Source organism: Rattus norvegicus, chromosome 15 (genome assembly GCF_021556685.1).
Source record: "Rattus norvegicus strain SHRSP/BbbUtx chromosome 15, alternate assembly SHRSP_T2T, whole genome shotgun sequence".
Taxonomy (NCBI): Eukaryota; Metazoa; Chordata; class Mammalia; order Rodentia; family Muridae; genus Rattus; species Rattus norvegicus.
Genome location: NC_141548.1, coordinates 10,593,094 through 10,611,661, shown reverse-complemented (window position 1 = coordinate 10,611,661; position 18,568 = coordinate 10,593,094). Strand labels below are relative to the sequence as shown.

General features: G+C 45.6%; 1 long non-coding RNA gene across 2 annotated transcripts; it reads right to left on the bottom strand.

Moving 5' to 3' along the window:
* Window positions 1–10,244: 10,244 nt before the first annotated feature.
* Window positions 10,245–17,767, bottom strand: LOC120096911 (uncharacterized). 2 transcript variants are annotated; one of them, XR_015638221.1, is made up of 3 exons: window positions 17,597–17,767; window positions 13,500–13,706; window positions 10,245–12,440 (listed from the first exon to the last, which is right to left on the bottom strand). It is a non-coding gene; the product is annotated as an uncharacterized LOC120096911 (long non-coding RNA). The 2 variants fall into 2 exon arrangements; XR_015638220.1 differs by having other exon boundaries at window positions 10,379–12,440; window positions 12,593–13,706.
* Window positions 17,768–18,568: the final 801 nt, after the last annotated feature.

The following is an 18,568-nucleotide window of genomic DNA, read 5'->3' as shown; positions in this document are numbered from 1 at the left end:
CACAGTTCTCTGTACCCAAATGCCACTAGAAGAAAGCTGATCTCCAGGAGTGCTGACACATAGGCTTACAGAAGGATCAAGCCACTGTAAGAGACAGCAAGATCAGTTAGCAACAGAGATAACCAACCACATGGCTATAGGCAAGTGCAGGAACCTAAGCAACAGAAACCAAGACTATTTAGCATCATCAGAGTCCAGTTCTCCCACCAAAGCAAATACCGGATATTCCAACACACTGTAAAAGCAAGATTTGGATTTAAATCACATCTCGTGATGATGATAGAGGACTTCAAGAAGGACATAAATAACTCTCTTAAAGTAATATAGGACAACACAGGTAAACAAAGTAGAAGCCCTTAAAGACAAAACACAAAAATCCCTTAAAGAATTACAGGAAAACACAACCCAACAGGTGAAGGAAATGAACAAAACCATCCAGGATCTAAAAATGGAAATAGAAACAATAAAAAAAAATCACAAAGGGAGCAACCCTGGATATAGACAACCTAGGAAAGAGATCAGGAGTCATAGATGCAAGCATCACCAACAGAATACAAGAGATAAAAGAGAGAACCTTAGGGGCAGAAGATAACATAGAAAACATTGACACAGCACTGAAAGAAATTGTAAAATGCAAAAAGCTCCTAACCCAAAACATCCAGTAAATCCAGGACACAATGAGAAGATCAAACCTAAGGATAATAGGTATAGAAGAAAGTGAAGACTCCCAACTTAAAGGGCCAGTAAATATCTTCAACAAAATTATAGAAGAAAACTTCCCTAACCTAAAGAAAGAGATGCCCATAAACATACAAGAAGCCCACAGAACTCCAAATAGATTGGACCAGAAAAGAAACTCCTCCTGTCACATAATAGTCAAATTATGCACTAAACAAAGAATATTAAAAGCAGTAAAGGGAAAAAGTCAAGTAACATATAAAGGCAGACCTATCAGAATCACACCAGACTTCTCACCAGAGACTATGAAAGCCAGAAGATCCTGGACTGATGTCATACAGACCCTAAGAGAACACAAATGCCAGCCCAGGTTACTGTATCCTGCAAAACTCTCAATTAACTTAGATGGAGAAACCAAGATATTCCATGACAAAACCAAATTTACACAGTATCTTTCCACAAATCCAGCCCTACAAAGGATAATAGATGGAAAACTCCAACATAACGAGGAAAACTACACTCTAGAAAAAGTAAGAAAGTAATCTTCTTGCAACAAACCTAAAAGAAGAGAGACACATAAACAATAAACATAGTTCTACCTCTAACAACAAAAACAACAGGAAACAACAATCACTGCTCCTTAATAGCTCTTAATGTCAGTGGACTCAACTCCCCAATAAAATAACATAGACTAACAGACTGGATACGCAATGAGGACCCAGCATTCTGCTGCCTACAGGAAACACACCTCAGTGACAAAGACAGACACTACCTCAGAGTAAAAGTCTGGAAAACAATTTTCCAAGCAAATCGTCCCAAGAAACAAGCTGGAGTAGCCATTCTAATATTAAATAAAATTAGTTTTCAACCAAAAGTCATCAAAAAAGATAAGGAAGGACACTCCATATTCATCAAAGGAAAAATCCACCAAGATACACTCTCAATCCTGAATATCTATGTCCTAAATGTAAGGGCACCTAGATTCATAGAAGAAACCTTACTAAAGCTCAAAGCACACACTGCACCTCACATAACAAGAGTGGGGGACTTTAACACCCCACTCTCATCAATGGACGGATCATGGAAACTGAAACTAAACAGAGACACAGAGAAACTAATAGAAGTTATGAACCAAATGGATTTAACAAATATTTATAGAACATTTCATCCTAAAACAAAAGAACATAGCCACTTCTCAGCATCTTATAGTACCTTCTCCAAAATTGATCATATAATCAGTCACAAAACAGGCCTCAACAGATACAAGAAGATTGAAATGATCCCATGCATCCTACCAGATCACCATGGACAAAGGCTGGTCTTCAATAACAACAGTAATGACAGAAAGCCCACATATACATGGAAGCTGAACAATGCTCTACTCAATTACAACTTGGTCAAGGAAGAAATAAAGAAAAAAAATTATATACTTTTTAGAATTTATTGAAAATGAAGGCATAACATACCCAAACTTATGGGACACACTTAAAGCAGTGTTAAGAGGAAAGCTCATAGCTCTGAGTGCCTCCAAAAAGAAACTGGAGAGAGCATATACTAGCAGCTTGACAGCACACCTAAAAGCTCTAGAACAAAGAGAAGCAAATACACCCAAGAGGAGTAGAAGGCAGGAAATAATCAAACTCAGGGCTGAAATCAACAAGATTTCAAGGGTAGAAATAAAAAGCACTATACAAAGAATCAACAAAACCCGGAGCTGGTTCTTTGAGAAAATTAACAAGATCGATAAACCCTTAGCCAGACTAACCAGAGAACACAGAGAATGTATCCAAATTAACAAAATCAGAAATGAAAAGGGAGACATAACGACAAACTGAGCAAATTAAAAAAAAATCATCAGATCCTATACAAAAGCCTATACTTAACAAAACTGGAAAATCTGGAGGAAATGGACAATTTTCTAGACAGGTAACAGGTACCAAAGTGAAATTAGGAACAGATAAATCATTGAAATAGTTGTATAACTCCTAAAGAAATAGAAGCAATTATTAAAAGTCTCCTAACCAAAAAGAGCCCAGGACAAGATGGGTTTAGCACAGAATTCTATCAGAACTTCATAAAAGAGTACTACTCAGATATTAAAAACAATGACTTCATGAAATCCACAGGCAAATGGATGGAACTAGAAAATATCATCCTAAGTGAGTTAACCCAATTACAAAAAAACGCACATGGTATACACTGACTGATAAGTGAATATTAGCCCAAAAGTTTGGAATACCCAAGATACAATACACAGACCACATGAAGCTCAAGGATGACCAAAGTGTGCATGCTTCAGTCCTTAGAAGGGGGAACAAAAATATCCATAGAAGACAAAGTTTGGAGTAGAGACTGAAGGAATGACCATTCTGAACCTGCCCCACCTGGGAATCCAGCCCATATACATACAGACAGGAAACCCAAACAATATTGCTGAAACCAAGAAGTGCATGCTGATAGGAGCCTGATATAGCTGTCTCCTGAGAGGTTCTGCCAGAGCCTGACAAATACAGAGGTGGATGCTTGTAGCCAACCATTGAAGTGAGAATAGGGTCCCCAGTGGGGGAGTTAGAGAAATGATTGAAGGAGCTGAAGGAGCTTGCCACCCCATAAGAACAACAATACCAACCAACCAGAGATCCCAGTGACTAAACCACCATCCAAAGAGTACACATGGACAGACCCATGTCTCCAGCTGTATATGTAGCAGAGGATGGTCTTGTTGTGCACCAATGGGAGGAGAAGCCCTTGGTCCTGCCAAGGCTGGACCCCCTAGTATAGGGGGATGTTAGGGCAGGGAGGTGGGAAGGGGTGGGTGAAAAGGGTGAGAGAATACTCTCAGATAAGAAGGGGGAGGGAGGATGGGATGGGGTTTATGGACAGGAAACTGTGAAAGGGGACATTTGAAATGTAAAAAATATCAGAAAATCAGCTATTACTTTTCTTTTCTCCCGCTTCCACCCACCAGCTATTACTTAAGTGGGAATTTCTGGTTTTGCTGGAGGCTCAGTTGTGGTACCTGATACTTTAGTGGATACTGTCTGATGAGAGGGTGTTTTGCTGAAGGAGACACACTGAGGACGTTTTGCCAAGAACAGATAAATGGTGTTTTTCTAGAAGTTGCCTGGTGACCAGCAGAGAGTGGACAATGTTCTTGCATTGGTCCACCTTGGTTCTTTGCTGATCTTTACTTGCTGTGAAGAGAAGTGCACCACAGAACTTCTGATGGCATTCCCACTGCTTTATGTTGCCTCTTCTGAGTTGGGCCAATCGGCTGAGCCCTTCTGGATCAAGCAGCTGCTACTAATTCATGTTTGGTGTTTTGCTAGTGGACTGGGGTGTTGACAACGATTAGTATTTTCCCCAAAGAAGTATTTCTAAACAGGTCTACAACACTCTTTTCCTATTAACCCTTCTTTCCCCCTACCTCTGCTGAATGGTGGGCTAGAAGGGAGGTTGAAATCTTAAAGAACCATAATTAAAGTAGGTTTTGAAATTTTTCATCCTACATATCGCACAGGGTCTCTTTCCTGCAAAAGCTAAGTACCAGCCCTTGAGAGTCTCCTGTCTCTGTTTTCTACCTGACCACAGGGTGAGCTGAGATTATAGACATTTGAGATACTACACTGGCTTTTATGTGGGTTCTGGGAATCTGAACTTGGGTGGTCAGTCTTGTGTAGAGGCCCTTTCACCCACTGATCTGTCTCCCTCCCCACAAGCTGGTCTAGAACTTGTAGGATCAAGGCTCTCCTACCTGGTTGGGATGACAGCTAATGCTCACCTTTGTCATGATAAAATGTCAATGTCTGTTCATTCTGGTTCATGGGCACATTGGTTATTTGTTTATTCTTGTTTGTTTGGTTTTGGTGACTGCTTTCTTTCTTTCTTTCTTCCTTCCTTCCTTTCTTCCTTCCTTTCTTTCTTTCTTTCTTTCTTTCTTTCTTTCTTTCTTTCTTTCTAGTAAATAGAAAATCCTATGTAAAACTGCAGAACTTAGAAAATGAACAATGAGGATCAAATACGATGTTTATCTAAGGGGTTCCATTCACAATGTTCGCAGGAATTTAAAGTTAATTTTCAAAATTTTTTGTGGGGGGACAAAAAGAAAGCAAAGGGATAGAGATAAAGAAGATAGGCAGCCTGGGGGGGGGGGTGTCAAGCTCTAGCAAAGCTGACGGGCGCCAGGAGTCACCATGTTGAAGCTGGGAAGGCAGACCCTGATGCTGCTTTCAGGTTGGACGCAGTGTGATCATCCACTGGCAACTTCCTCCCACCAGCACGGAGCCCGTTAACGGTGCATTTAACCTACCCATTCATTCCTTTGTTTCTTCAACAAATTGGATATAGGCTTTAATTTGTTTTACCTTAATATTTCTAGTAGTTTATAACCAGAGTTTTTGCAATTGCTTGTAGAAAAATCATTCTGATATTCACCGGTATGGCTCTCCATGCTACTGCCGAGAGCCCCAGCAGGGACAACATGGCAACCGGAAGAAGCAAGGAATGAACACTGTCCTTAGCTCTTTATAAAACACAACAGGTATTTGTTGAGCATAATCAGAGAGTCGCGTGACTTTGTCCTATAGAAGGAACATCCCACAGAACTGTTCAAGGTCTACAAGGACAAATGGGCACCTCAAGTTCACCCAGGAAAAGGGCCCAGAGGAAGGAAGTGGATCTGAGTGAGGGCCAGGCCACAGAGATGAGCTGAGCGCTTGTACACTTCTGTGCATAAAAAACCTTTGCAGAGAAAAGTCCTGTTATTGTACTCTAGAGTTGCTTAAAAGATCATCAATTTATGCTTAAAGTCTTTTAATGCTGACTTAAATACAGGCTAGGAATTTGATACTGCCCGGAGAACATCCTCCATCATCAACATTCCATAAGTGCTTCCTGGGAACGCTCGCTGGGGGCTCTAAGTGCACAGCATCCTGGCAGAACAACTCCCATGCTTTCATTTTGAATCTTGATTCCTACGAAGCACCTCTCCTTCAAAGCACCCAGGGATCTAATTACATGGTTCTAACAAAAGACGTAAGTGTGCAGTAGGTCCGATAACTCGTTATTAAGAATAAGGATATGCTAATCACTTGCACAGAGCAGTAGGGTCTCAGAGTTTGTTGTGAACCAGGCAAAGGAACCTATCAAGAAGTAGGAATCTCTGGCCACTTCACTTCTCACACCTCAATAAAGCATCCCGTGTTTGAAGTCTTTGTCATGTTGAACACTTTGCTTCAGTGGGAAGTAACATACAACAAGAAGAGGAAAAGCAGGGGCTGGAGAGATGGCTCAGTGGTTAAGAGCACTCACTGCTCTTCCAGAAGGCCTGAGTTCAATTCCCAGCAACCACATGGTGGCTCACAATGAGATCTGATGCCCTCTTCTGGCGTGTCTGAAGACAGCTACAGTGTACTCATCTATAATAAATAAATCTTTAAAAAAAGAAGAAGAAACTAAGCAGGACCCGTATCATACTTATAATTTTGTTGTAGATAGTCCAGAGTGGGGTTTGTTGGGGGTAATTGTATATATCTGTAATTTTATTCAGTTTATTTAATACATGTACCTAAGAGTTTTTTTTTTAATTGAAAATAGATCCGTCTCTCTTACAATACATCCTGACCATAGGGTCCTGGCCCTCCAGTCTCTTCAGCTTTTCCCCACCTCTCTCTTCCCTTGGATCCACTGCCACTCTGTCTTATTTCAAAAAATAGCAGGCCTCCAAAGAGTCAACAACCAGACACAATAAAACAAAATACTATAGGACAAGGCAAAGGCCCTCATATAGAGGCTGGATAAGGAAACCCAGCAGGAGGAAAGACGTCCCAAGAGCAGGCAAATGTGTCAGAGACATACCGGTTCCCACTGTTCGGAGTCCTGTAAAACCTCCAAGGTAACAGCCAGGACATGTACACAGGGGACCAGGGGCAGACCTCTGCAGGCACAGTTTTTGCTGCTTCAGTCTCTGTGAACCCATACATGGCCTGTTTAGTTGATTCAGTGGGCCATGGCAGTAGGATGGTCCTACTGTCCTCCATACCATCTGATGTGTACAATTTCTTTGACCCCTCCTCCATGGGATTCTCTGAGTTCTGAGGGGAGGCACCCAATGGAGAATTCCAGTTTAGACTTTCCACATAAAGTCTGCCTGTGGATCTCTGAATCTGCTCCGGTGTGCAGCCAGAGAAAGCCTGTCTGCTGATAACTAGACAAGGCCCTGATCTATGAGAATAGACTATCATTAGGAACCAATATATCGATTTTTTTTTCCACCAGTTTGGCTCTTCCCTAGGTCTCTGGGTTATCTAGTCTCTGGTTCCAGGCCACCCAAACAGTATTCAGCGTGAGCTCCCTCTTGTGGAGTGGGCCTCAAATTAAATCAGACATCGGTTGTCCACTCCCACAAGTTCTGTGCCACCATTGTCTCTAGCACATCTTGTACGCAGGACAGATTGTAGGTCAAAGGTTTTGTAGCTGGGTCCGTGTCTGGTTTTCTCCTTCCATAGCCTGCAGAATACCTTCTCACACTAACGAGATTAGAACATGGTGGGGGAAGGCTCTATGGAAGCACCAGCTTTCCCTCTCCACATTGTGGAGGAAGCCCTTTGTCCTAGCATCAGCCTGGGTTGTTTGGAGAATCCCCGTGGGATCCCTCAGTCAACAACTCTCAGTCCCAGCACTGGAAGCCTTTTCTGGCTACAAGAGATGGCCGGTTCAGAGTCTGTGTCTTGTATTACTAGAAGTCCTTGCTAGGGTCACCCATAGACTCCACCCTGCAAGTGTCCCCCAGTTCTAGTCCCCTCACAACCGGATCCCATTTATTTCTGTTCCCACCTGCCTCCTGTCCACTCACAAAATCTATTCTATTTTCACTTTCCAGGGAGATCCATGTGAAGCTGTTTAATTCCTTTTTTTTTAAAGATTTATTTATTATTTTATATATATGCATACACTGTAGACACACCAGAAGAGGGCATCAGCCCCATTACAGATGGTTGTGAGCCACCATGTGGTTGCTGGGAATTGAACTCAGGACCTCTGGAAGAGCAGTCAGTGCTCTTAACCTCTGAGCCATCTCTCCAGCCCCGGTGGTTTAATTCTCAACTGAAATATTCAGCTCAGCTCCCTTCTGGGGGAGCTGCCATAAATCTAGACTTCAATTCCTAGCTCACAGGTCACAAGTTACGTCGCTTTATGAACGACACGGATGTTCTCTCAGCCTTTTTGGGATATCTTAACTTCAGAAACAGGCAAATCCCTCACGTCTGGCCCTCACTCTGGTTCCCAGAGGGAGCTGGTTCACGAGAAGAGTTAGGCTGAAGCGGTTCCTAGTCTGAGGGTTTCTGAGCAGCTAGAGATCCGAGGTTTGCTTTGCCTGTCCTTAGGACGTGGATGACGGAGTAAAACTCCATCATGCTGCTATACTCCATCCTTAGAGACAGAAGTCATGTTACCTGAAGGAAAATGGATAGAACTAGAGATGCCAAATGAACTGTGCCAGTCCCAAGAGACATTTGAATGGTTTTTCATTCCTTTCCTTCTAGGAAAGGAAGGAGAAGGGGATAGAAGGGGATCATGGAAGGTAAATGCTAAAGAACAAGAGATAAGAAGGTGGGACCCTTAATTTTTCCCACGCTGGCTCTAGGCCTCTGGGCCTTCTGATCTCTTCAGATGGTCTGCAGGCCTCTTGGGGAGGGGATCAAGGCAGAAGAGACGAGAATACGCCAAGCTCTCATTCTTCTTGGGTTTCCCACCCACTCTATACATTAGCCCTGGATTACACTGGGGGCTGAGGCTTGCCTTGGGAATGACCTGGAGCCACCAGGTTAGGCCTCAGACTTGGAACTGGGGAAAGCGGCTGTACACGCTTAGCCTGCGTTTGTCTGACTGGGCTGCCTTTGTGTAGCTGAAGAAGCCTCAACAGGAAATGAGGGGTGAGGGGATGCTGGTCTGATCTTCTTTTCTTTTACCTTTTTGCATTTTCCCCTGGTGCTAAAAGCAAACAGCTAGGCAGGTGTGATCTGTTTGCTAATTCCTAAACCGCTGTCCACCAACTGTGTACTCATGGGAAGGTCTCTGAGTGTGTGTTCTGTAGTAAGAATAAGACTACAGACATCCCTTCAGAGTTGCTGAGGTGATTAAATAAGCGTTAGGAGTGAGGGGCCAATACACAGCACAGAACAAATGTCTCCCTTCGCTGTGCCTCATGACGCTCCTATGAGTACTTGGGCTTCTTTTCCCACACACTGAAAAGAAAGATATTCACTAGCTGTGCAGTAATAGCTGTTTTCTGAGACGAGTCAAAGAAATATGAACTTCATTAGTTAGGGTTCCCCTTCAGCCTTGGCAGAAATTCAGCCGGAAACACCTTGTTATCTATGAACGCTAAGAAGCGTTGGGTGGGACGAATTCGGAAAACTGGTATAGAGGTAATCCCAGGCCAGCCTGGGTGCAAAATCAAAGTCTGATTAAAAAACCAGGGACAACAGACAGCCAAACAAACAGCAGAAAGTAAGTCTGGGCATGCCGATTCAGGCCCGTAATTCCTTCCAGCCCTTGGGAGGCTGAGGCAAGAACACAGCCATATGTCATCGTGCTCTCCTGGATTATTGGTCCATGAAGGCAGTGGGAGCCTGGGGGTGGGGGTAGGAAAGTCGGGGGTGGGGGTGGGGGTGGGGGTGGGGTGAAAGGGGATCAGAAGTCCTGTGAGTACATCTGGTGAATAACTACACTGAGACCAGCTATCAGGAGGCAGTTCATTTTTTTTTTTTTCGAGTGATCCGAGGCTTATAAAGTTTTGGGGACTGAGGGTAGGAACATCCGGGATGGGTGAAGGTCATCGAGACTGAGGGCTTAGAGCATGGAGATGTCTCATTAGCATGGAGAAGCATTTCAGGAATCGGCGGTGCTAGCTGAACAGGTTTTATCAGGAGAAGGAAATTGATCCTATAATGTCACTGGGGCTGTATGACATTCCTCAGGTAGAGGCCTACGTGGGGGATTAGAACTCGACAGACAAGGTCAGAGGAGGAGAAACCCTGGTAATGAAGGGAGTCTACCATATTGGGCCTAGCTCAGGTGCTATCTGACCATGGTGGACTTCTATCTGAATTAGCAGTTTTCCCACAGTGAGTGGGAGGCCAGCCTGGGCTGCACAGGAGTTCAAGGTCAGCCTAAAACAGAGCAGGACTCCATATTAACCAAAAACCAAACGAGGAAGATGGCTCAGTGGGTCAGAGGGCTTGATGCCATGACTGACAGCCTGAGTTCGATCTCTGGTCCTAAATGGTCCAAAGAGAGAACAACAGACTCCTGAAAGCTGTCGTTGGACCTCCACACGTGTGCATGTGTACACACTTGTATACACACACGATGAATAAATTACCGTAATAAAAACAAAACAAAACAAAAACCGAAAACCAAACATACAAGAATAAAAAGCAGAGAAACAAGAAGAAATGAAGGAGGTATGTTAGGGCAGGCTAAATCTGTGCTTCATTAACACAGCAGACCACAGGCAAGCCTACTTCTCATAGAAAGGAACTTGAAGGAAGGAACTCTCTTAAGAAATTCGGTTGTTTAATTTATTTCAAATAAACAAATTACTCACCATTGTCCGTTGAATGCCTTGAGTAGGAAACCCAGCCTGGTCTCCATTTGGGGTTAGGGGTATGCACGACCATACCCAGCTCTGTGTTTTGACTTTTAATAATACTTTATTGAATGCTTAAAATAATAGTTGTTCCATCGATCACTTATGGTATACACTTAGGTATATGTGCCTAGTCCTCGCCTTCCCCAAAAGACAAACATGATGGTGCTTGTTTTAGCAGGGTGGTAGGTAGCTCACAGTTCAGAGGGTTTGGTTAGTGCACGGGCACTTGGCCTCTGTACACTGCCTGTGGTGAGGCAGAACAACATGGTGGGTAAGGCCTGGTGACGTGGAGCTGCTCACCTCATGGCTACTGGAAAGCACAGTCCTTCAAGGACATTTTGTCAACAGTGTTCTTCCTATAAGTAGATCCCGACTCCTAAAGATTGTGCCCCCTGTCAACAGTGTCTCTGACTGGCAACTAGGCCTTTGGCACATGACCTTTGGGAAATGCTTCAGACTCAAGCCATAATAGTAGGTCTGATCGTTGTACAGGGGTTGTTCAGTGGGTGCAGGAATATAGGGTGTTATGCATATAAGTATTTGTGCCCATGTGTGTGTGCCCATGTGTACACAGGGAATCAGAGAAAGAAGCCAATTCATCTATTACTCTCTGCCCATTCTCTGAACCTGGAGGTTCACTGGTGACCTGTCTGCCCTTCACACAGGTTTGGAGTTTCCAGGCCTGCACAGTCATGCCTGGCTACACAGGTACCGAGAATTTGAACTCAAGTCTTCAAGCTTATGTTCTCTCACCCTCCAAGTCAACTCCCAGCCCCTGGAGTGTCTCTTAATGGTCACTCCTTGGGACGATTTTCTTTGACAATTTGTCGCTGTTTGTCTTTGGTTGGCTGGTGTTCTCTGAAGAGCAGTGACTTTATAACAGAGTGTGAGAGGTCCTGGGTGGTTCGTCTCTATTGCCCTTTCCCCGCGGCATCTGAAGGGCAAGCAGGGCGACTGGCTATGGAGATCTCCAAGGAGCTATATTTGCTATATGTGGAGGACTGACCAGCTGCTTTCAATTCTGCGTTTGTAAAACTGTTCTAAAAAAGGTCTTTGGCATTTGTTCTCTCTGCTGCTGTATTTCTAAGGCATTTTATCCACAGCATAAAAAGCCACTGGGGACCCATTGCCTCCTCACCCACAATAAGGTAGGGAACTTTTCCCAGTGTGATGATAGAAAACCAAAAGCCTCTATCTGCTATATATCTGTCTTATCCTCTATCATCACCACTGCCCGCATTAAACATGAAGAAAAGTCTTAATGTTGCCCTGACCTTGGTGATAAGTGTGCTTTGACACTTAGCATGATTGTGAAGTCTTCTGAGCTTCCAGAAGACACTGCTACCCAGGAAAGAGCCCAGCCCCAAACTCGCAGGAAGTGTAACAAGCCCAAAAGCCAGCTTCGGAATAACTGCCATGTGTCTGAGCTCTTCTTACAATCTGGAAATCCACGAATTAGCTCTTCCAGGGTATGGAGGCAACAGTCTGTGTCCCAGGCACAGCATGTCTCCTCCGTCCTCCTGCTTTCTTGAAAGGGCAGTGCACCTGGCTGGGGCAGCTAGGATGTTTTCAGTGTAGCAGAAACACCAATACCGCCTGCAGGATGGTTTATCGGATAAGTTCACTTGCTGCTCTTGCAGAGGGCCTGGGTTCTGTTAGTTCTCAGCATACATATGGGCTCACAGCCCTTCATAGTTCCAGATTCAGGGGATCCAAAGCTCTTTGGCCTTCTTGTGGGTACCAAGCACACACATGGTACACTACATACATGCAGTAGTGAAGCAGGGGCTGGTATATCTGGGCATTTGCACATTTGTAGACTTGGGGCAGTTCATCTAGCGTCCTGGCAATGTTTTCTAGGATCCGCATTCTGACTGTAGGCTGCAGCCCAGAGAGTCAGCTTCCTTACAGAGTCACCCTTCAGGGTCACAGGATGGCAGTGGGAAACAATCAGCATTGCTGACTTTCTTGTTCACATCTGCTGAAGGTAGAAACGAGTCACTCCCAGGGTTTCTCTCTAACCAAAGACGAGAATTTCCCAGAAGCCCCAGCAACCTTCCCTTTGAATCTCAGTGAGCCAGCTCACAGCCTGTTTTCACACCAGTGACTGCCAAGAGAATGAGATCACCTTCATTGTTCAGCCTCATCAGGACCACCCAAGACACTCCCCCAAACACCTGCCACAACTGTGGCTGCCACAAGGGGGAGGAGTAGAGCAGGAACGGACAGACCAACCTAAGTGCTTAAACTAGCACCCACCTTGTACACAAGGTCCTGGGGAAGGAACACATCACTCAGGGGAGTGTAAATCCACATTCCTGGGTCAGGGCCATTCATATCCGGCCCAAATAAACTTCATTTAAAGAGTTCTTTTAAAAACAAAATGTGGGGCTAGCGAGATAGCACAGTTGATTAGAGTGGTGACTGGCTTTGCAGAAGACCTGGGTTTGGTTGCCAACCAATGCTGGGCAGCTCACAGCCACCCATAAACAGCTGTAACTGCGATCGAGGGAATCTGACGCACTCTTCTTGCCTCTTCAGGCACCTGCACTCAAACACACACGCACGCGTGCACGTGCGCGCGCGCGCGCGCACGCACACACAAGCACACACAAAATAAATGTACTGGCACAGTGGGCAAACAACTTGAGTCTCTTTCCTTCCAAGTCCATAGTTTTAGCTCTTCCTGGAAAATATAAATACACTCCTGAGAGGGGAAGTGTAAACTAACTTGTGTGGTATGCTGTACCAAGATGACCTAGAGGAAGCTTTCTAGAGACTTCCACGCTGCACGTCCAGAGATCCTGTTAAAGCATAGCATATGAAGACAGGTTTAGCTGTTCAGTGTAGCATCTCTGTGGGCTGGAGACACCCACTAGCCTTCTTCAGGGCTCAGTGGTAGCATCAGGTGGTGTACCGGTGTTACGCCCAACTCAACACCTTTCCTGGTTCCTTCTCCCTAAGCCACTTTCCGGCACGACCAAGTTCTGGTGAGTGAGACATGAGAAATGATTTCCGAGAGGCTTCTGAAAGGTCTGTTGTCTGATGGACATGACCACTCTACTTTTCTCCCCGTGGCAGGAGATATAATGGCTAGGGTGGCTCCTGGGCCTTGGAAGCATGTGGAAAGTGGGTGACCCTGGCCTTGGGGCCACTAAACACATACCTAATGAGGACCCATTCCATCGCTATGGAAGGTCGAACCTGACCGTGGTTCATCCCTCGTGATGCCATCCGGAGCACTGCTGGGGTCCACTCCTGGAAGACTCACAGCATACTGATGCCGACGCTGATGCCTAGCTCCCTCCGCTGCAGGCCCCTTCCTTGTGATGGGAAACCCTGTCAGCTCTGGCCCTGTTCCGGAGTCCATGGCCTGATCAGGAAGGCAGAGAGAGTGAAGTCTGTTGGTATTCTGCCTAAGCTCCGCCCTCACAGCTACCTGGGAACAGCCAGGTATGCTCCGCCCCACAGTTGCCTGGCAACAGCCAGCTGTGCCTGACACTATAAAAGGGGCTGCTTGCCCTCTCTTACCCTCTTACTTCTCTCTTGCTCTTTGTTCTTCGATGCTCTTGCCCCCTTCCCCACTCCACAGGCCCATGGCCGGCCGCCTTTCCGCTCTTCTACTCTTCTCTCATTAAATCTCTCCACGTAGAACCATGGTGGCTGGGTGTGTTCTGTCCAGGCACCGGCTGAGATTTGAAACCCTAACCAGGTCTACCCCCCAACCCCGAACCCCAGACCTTCCACTGCTCCCTCTTCTAGCATCATGTCTGCAGGCTACCCCCGTTGTCCCTTTCTAGAGCCTACAAGCAAGCTGACAGCAAAGTGCACGTCTCATCTTGTCCTGTCATCTGCATTTTTGAGACACCTGAATCCATCCCGCCATGTGGGTTGCCAGTTTCTGTTATTTGAAATCAGTTTCTCTCCCAACAGACACGGTCCCTGACCTCCTATCTATACACTAGAAAAGCTTTGAGAAAGGGAGTTATTAGTTGCGATTTCAAAGTCTAAAACCATATATTCACTCATTTTTTGTTGTTGTTTGAACCTCTATTTAAAAAATAGATATAAGTTAGTTAGGGTATAGAGCATACACCTTTTTTTCTGGGGGAAAAAAAAGATCTGGAGCCAAAGAAGCTAGCCCACGAGTGTCCTTTCCGATTTTGGTGGACCCTTACACATGCAAGGCAAGCATTCCACCAATTACTTGCCTGGAAAAAACCTGCCTCCTACTGAATTGACTGTGCCTGCCTGAAACAGCTGAAGGACCTTGGCGTCTTCCACAGCGTTCCCTACCCCATTCAGGGCAGAGCCTTACAGCTCAGCAGCTGAGTAAGCTCTGAGAGGGGCTACCCTGCCCCAGGAAGTAGGGCCTTTTAAAGACTCAGCCCTACCTTGCAGAGAAACCTTTGCCAACAGGGCTCAGCCATGGAGCTCCTCTCCCTCCCCAGAGAAGAGGACAGAGAAGAGGACACTTGTCTTTAGAGTCAGACTCGAATAAATACTGTCCGATGTAGGATACGGGAGTCCGCACTGCCGACAGCAAACTCCCTGAAGAGGCCAAGTAGCACAGAGGCACTGGTGAGCTGAGCACAGCCTCTTCCTTCACCCCAGGCCTCTGCTGGGCTATTTCGTCCTTCTTGTCCTCAAGTCCCGTTGTCCTGACTCACTCTGCTAATCTTACACTGATCTTCAGGTGTTTTTGAGAACCACGGGAAATCCTTTCTGGAACAGGGTGGGGCTTGCGTAACTAAATGCATAAGCAGTTCTTGTTAATACACGAATGCCTTTAAGCCTGCAAGGCTCAGGTTGCCTGGGTTCAGTAGTCAGTGCTGCTCTTTGCTGCCCTGTGACTGGGTGTAAATGTGAGCCCTAGTTTCCTGATCTGTAAGTGCCCTGGTATATATAGAGGTGACAGTTTGGGGAGGTAACTACACACACACACACACACACACACATACACACACACACACACACACACACCTCAGCATAGTGAGGCCTCTATAAATGCTCCCCTTAAAATTCTATGACTGCAGGCAGACAGCAGTGCCTAGCCCTGCCTGGTGGATTCCTGTCTTCAATAGAACAAGGCAGGACTTCCAGAAGGTGGCAGACGGATGACAGATGATCAGTATTACCACATCCTTGATAGATATTGCACTAGCTGGCCAGAGGGAAAAAAGCAGGCCCCAGAGAGGATGCCTGCAGGAAATCAGGGGCAAAGTGGATCAAGGGTATTGATCCAGGAAGGCATAGAAAGTGAGGTCTCCTCCCCTCCCCTGCCCCACCTCCAGAACATCAGAAGAGCAGTGTGTGTGTGTGTGTGTGTGTGTGTGTGTGTGTGTGTTGCTTGTGTGCATGTATGTGTATGTGCTGCTTGTGTGCATGTATGTGTGTGTGTGTGTGTGTGTGTGTGTGTGTGTGCAATTACAAGATAGTGATATAATTTCTTAGCGCTGCCAGCTAAAGAATTTGAGATAAGAGGAATCAAAGACTTGGGGGTATTGTTTGAAGCCTGGCCTGCCGGACACTACTAAGTTCCAGTGAAGTTTTGGTGTGAGCAACTGGCCCCAGACTTCTCTAACAGAAGCTCCTCAGGCCTAGGAAGAGACTCCAGCTTCCTCAGTCTTTTAATTCAACTGAGACTTCTCCATAAAATATGCAAAGCGCCTTGGAAGGAAAAAAAAAAGGCAAGCCAGATCTGAACAGTAATTGTTGTTGCTAATTCTGTCTCAGGCATCCTGTGTGAAGAACATGAACAACTGGGAGTGTTGTTTCTCCAAGGCCTAGAACTACAACCAAGACCCCCCTCCCCCGCCCCCCAGCAAGAGTAACAGAGGCTCTCTTGTTCGAAGTTCGAATTACAGCAAGTTTCCTTTGCACTGAAGGAGAGACTTAGCTGCCGTGTGTATCTGAGTGTTAGACATTGAGCACACACATATACTTAAAGCTATTTCCAATGTCTTCTGGAAATAGAAACAACTATAAAAAAAAAAAAAACCAGCTTAAGATCACAAAAGCCCTTTAAAGGCTCTTTCTGGGATATTGGAAGCTTCCAGGGCTGCTGGGTATGGCTAATTATGTAACTTCTTCCACCATAAATCGCTACCAACAAAGTCAGCGGGTGAATCACACCCCTTGTATTGTAATGGCAGGATACACATGACTGTAAAGCCTTTCAACCCCTAAATTTCAAAGAGATGCTTGCGTAGGCCTTGCTTGCCTTTCTCACCTGCAGTTCATAGTGTGATGTCACGTGTTTGCATTGTACTTACAAAATGGAGAAGTCAGTCCTGGCTCCTGACCTCTGAGGAAGCTCACAGGGCTCTTCTAGTTTTTTTACAGAAGCCAAAGCTCTAGCTTAGCTTTAGAGTAGAGTCTTTGGATTTAAAAAAAAAAAAAGTTTATTTTTAGTTTATGTGTATGAGTGTTTTGCCTGGATGTGTGTTAAATGTACCATGTGCATGCAGTGCCCAAGGAGGCCAGAAAAGGGTGTGGGGTCACGTGGAACTGAAGGTGGTTGTGAGCGCCTGGTCTGGGTGTTGGGAAGCAAACTGGGATCCCGAGGAAGAGCAGCAAGTGTTCTTAGCAGCTGGACTTCTCTCCAGCCCCTGGGCGGTTGATTTGCAGTCATCGAAAACGAATCACTGTTTTCATAAAAATGTAGATGACTCATCAGACCGAGCTTGAAGCTGTCTCCAGCTTTCTTGTGGCCTTTCTTGTGCATCTGACTTCTGGGCCCAGAACCCAGGCACAAACTGGGTTCACACCCAGTTCTGGACATCTCTGAGTTAGCAGCCCCTGCACAGTCCACTTGGTGCTTCCTACCAGGTCTCCCTGTGAGCTCTGCTCACTCAGTCTTGCCTCAGGCCTTGCCACTCCAGATTAGTCTCTGCCAGTTGCCATTACGTGACACGAAGGGCCAGGGGCTTTAACTTGAGAGCGCTATTCACCATCCTGGAGGCTGCCAGTCCAAGGCATCTCGATGGTTTGGTTTCCTCCAAGCTCACTGACCTTGCTTCCCAGATGGCTGCTCTCAGGCTGCCTAGTCCTGGGGCCATCTCTCTGTCCTCATCCCATTTTCTTATTAGGACCCCAGTCAGATTGGGCTAGGCCCCACCCCAACAACCTCGTTTTAACTTAATTACCTCTTTAAAGCCTCATCTCCGGGACACAGTTACAGCCTGTCGTTCTGCAGACTAGGATGTCAGTGTATAGGTTTTGAGGGAGACGTGGGTCAGCCTCCCCCATCAGCAAACTCACCTAGTCTCTCCCCAGTTCCTCTCAGGGGAGTACAGTCTTTCCTTTGGATTTTCGAGAGACGAATGCTTCCTGAAGTTTTTAGACTACATCACTCCCTTCTTGAACTTGGGCAAGTGAACCGGTCTCTTCAGAGATTACACCACACAGCTTCTGTCTCTGTTGGTTTTGGGCGTGAAGTTCCTACAGTCCCCAAGGCTCATGCGTTAAAGAAACAAGCCCCAGAGGGTGGCACTATTGAGCAGTGACTCAATCACAGGAGTCTCAACCGAGTACAGTGATCAATCCACTGAGGGATTCACAGACCAACTGGCTGTTAGGAAGCAGAGTCTAAATGGAGGAACTGAGTCCTTGAGGGTCTTCCTGGAAGCCCCTTCCTGTCTGCTTCCTAATTTTAATGAGGTGAGGCCAGATGAAGGCATTAGGTGGCCTGGAACTGGAGTTACAATGCATAGTTATGAGCTATCTTGATGTGGGTCCTGGGCAATGTAGTGCCCTCTCTTAGACACTGGGCCACCTCTCCAGACAAGAACCGGAGTTTACTTTTCTATCTAAAACTAGTTCCTGATACTGAACTCTAGGGGAAAAAAACAGTGAATATTTTCCTCACCTCGGTTTCCCCAGAGATTACATTTTAGCATTCTATAGTTTTCTAGAACGTTCCTGTAAACATCTGGCAGGTTGCTATAAGCATTATGAGACAGCTGCCCAGTCACCTATGGCTGAGACACGTAGGGACATGGAATGGACAAAATTATCAAAACCGTCTTCAGACTGTAGTCATATCTACATGCTACACACTTAGGTTATAGAAAAAAAAAACCTGGAAGTTCTGTGGACGGAAATTCGAAGTGCTCTGTTAGATTTATATCGATTTTTAGAAAAATTAATTCACAGCTTGGGAGACTCAGGCACAACCATGTCAGCAGAACAAGTATAGCACAGATCATTAAATACTGTGGTTTCATCAGCCTC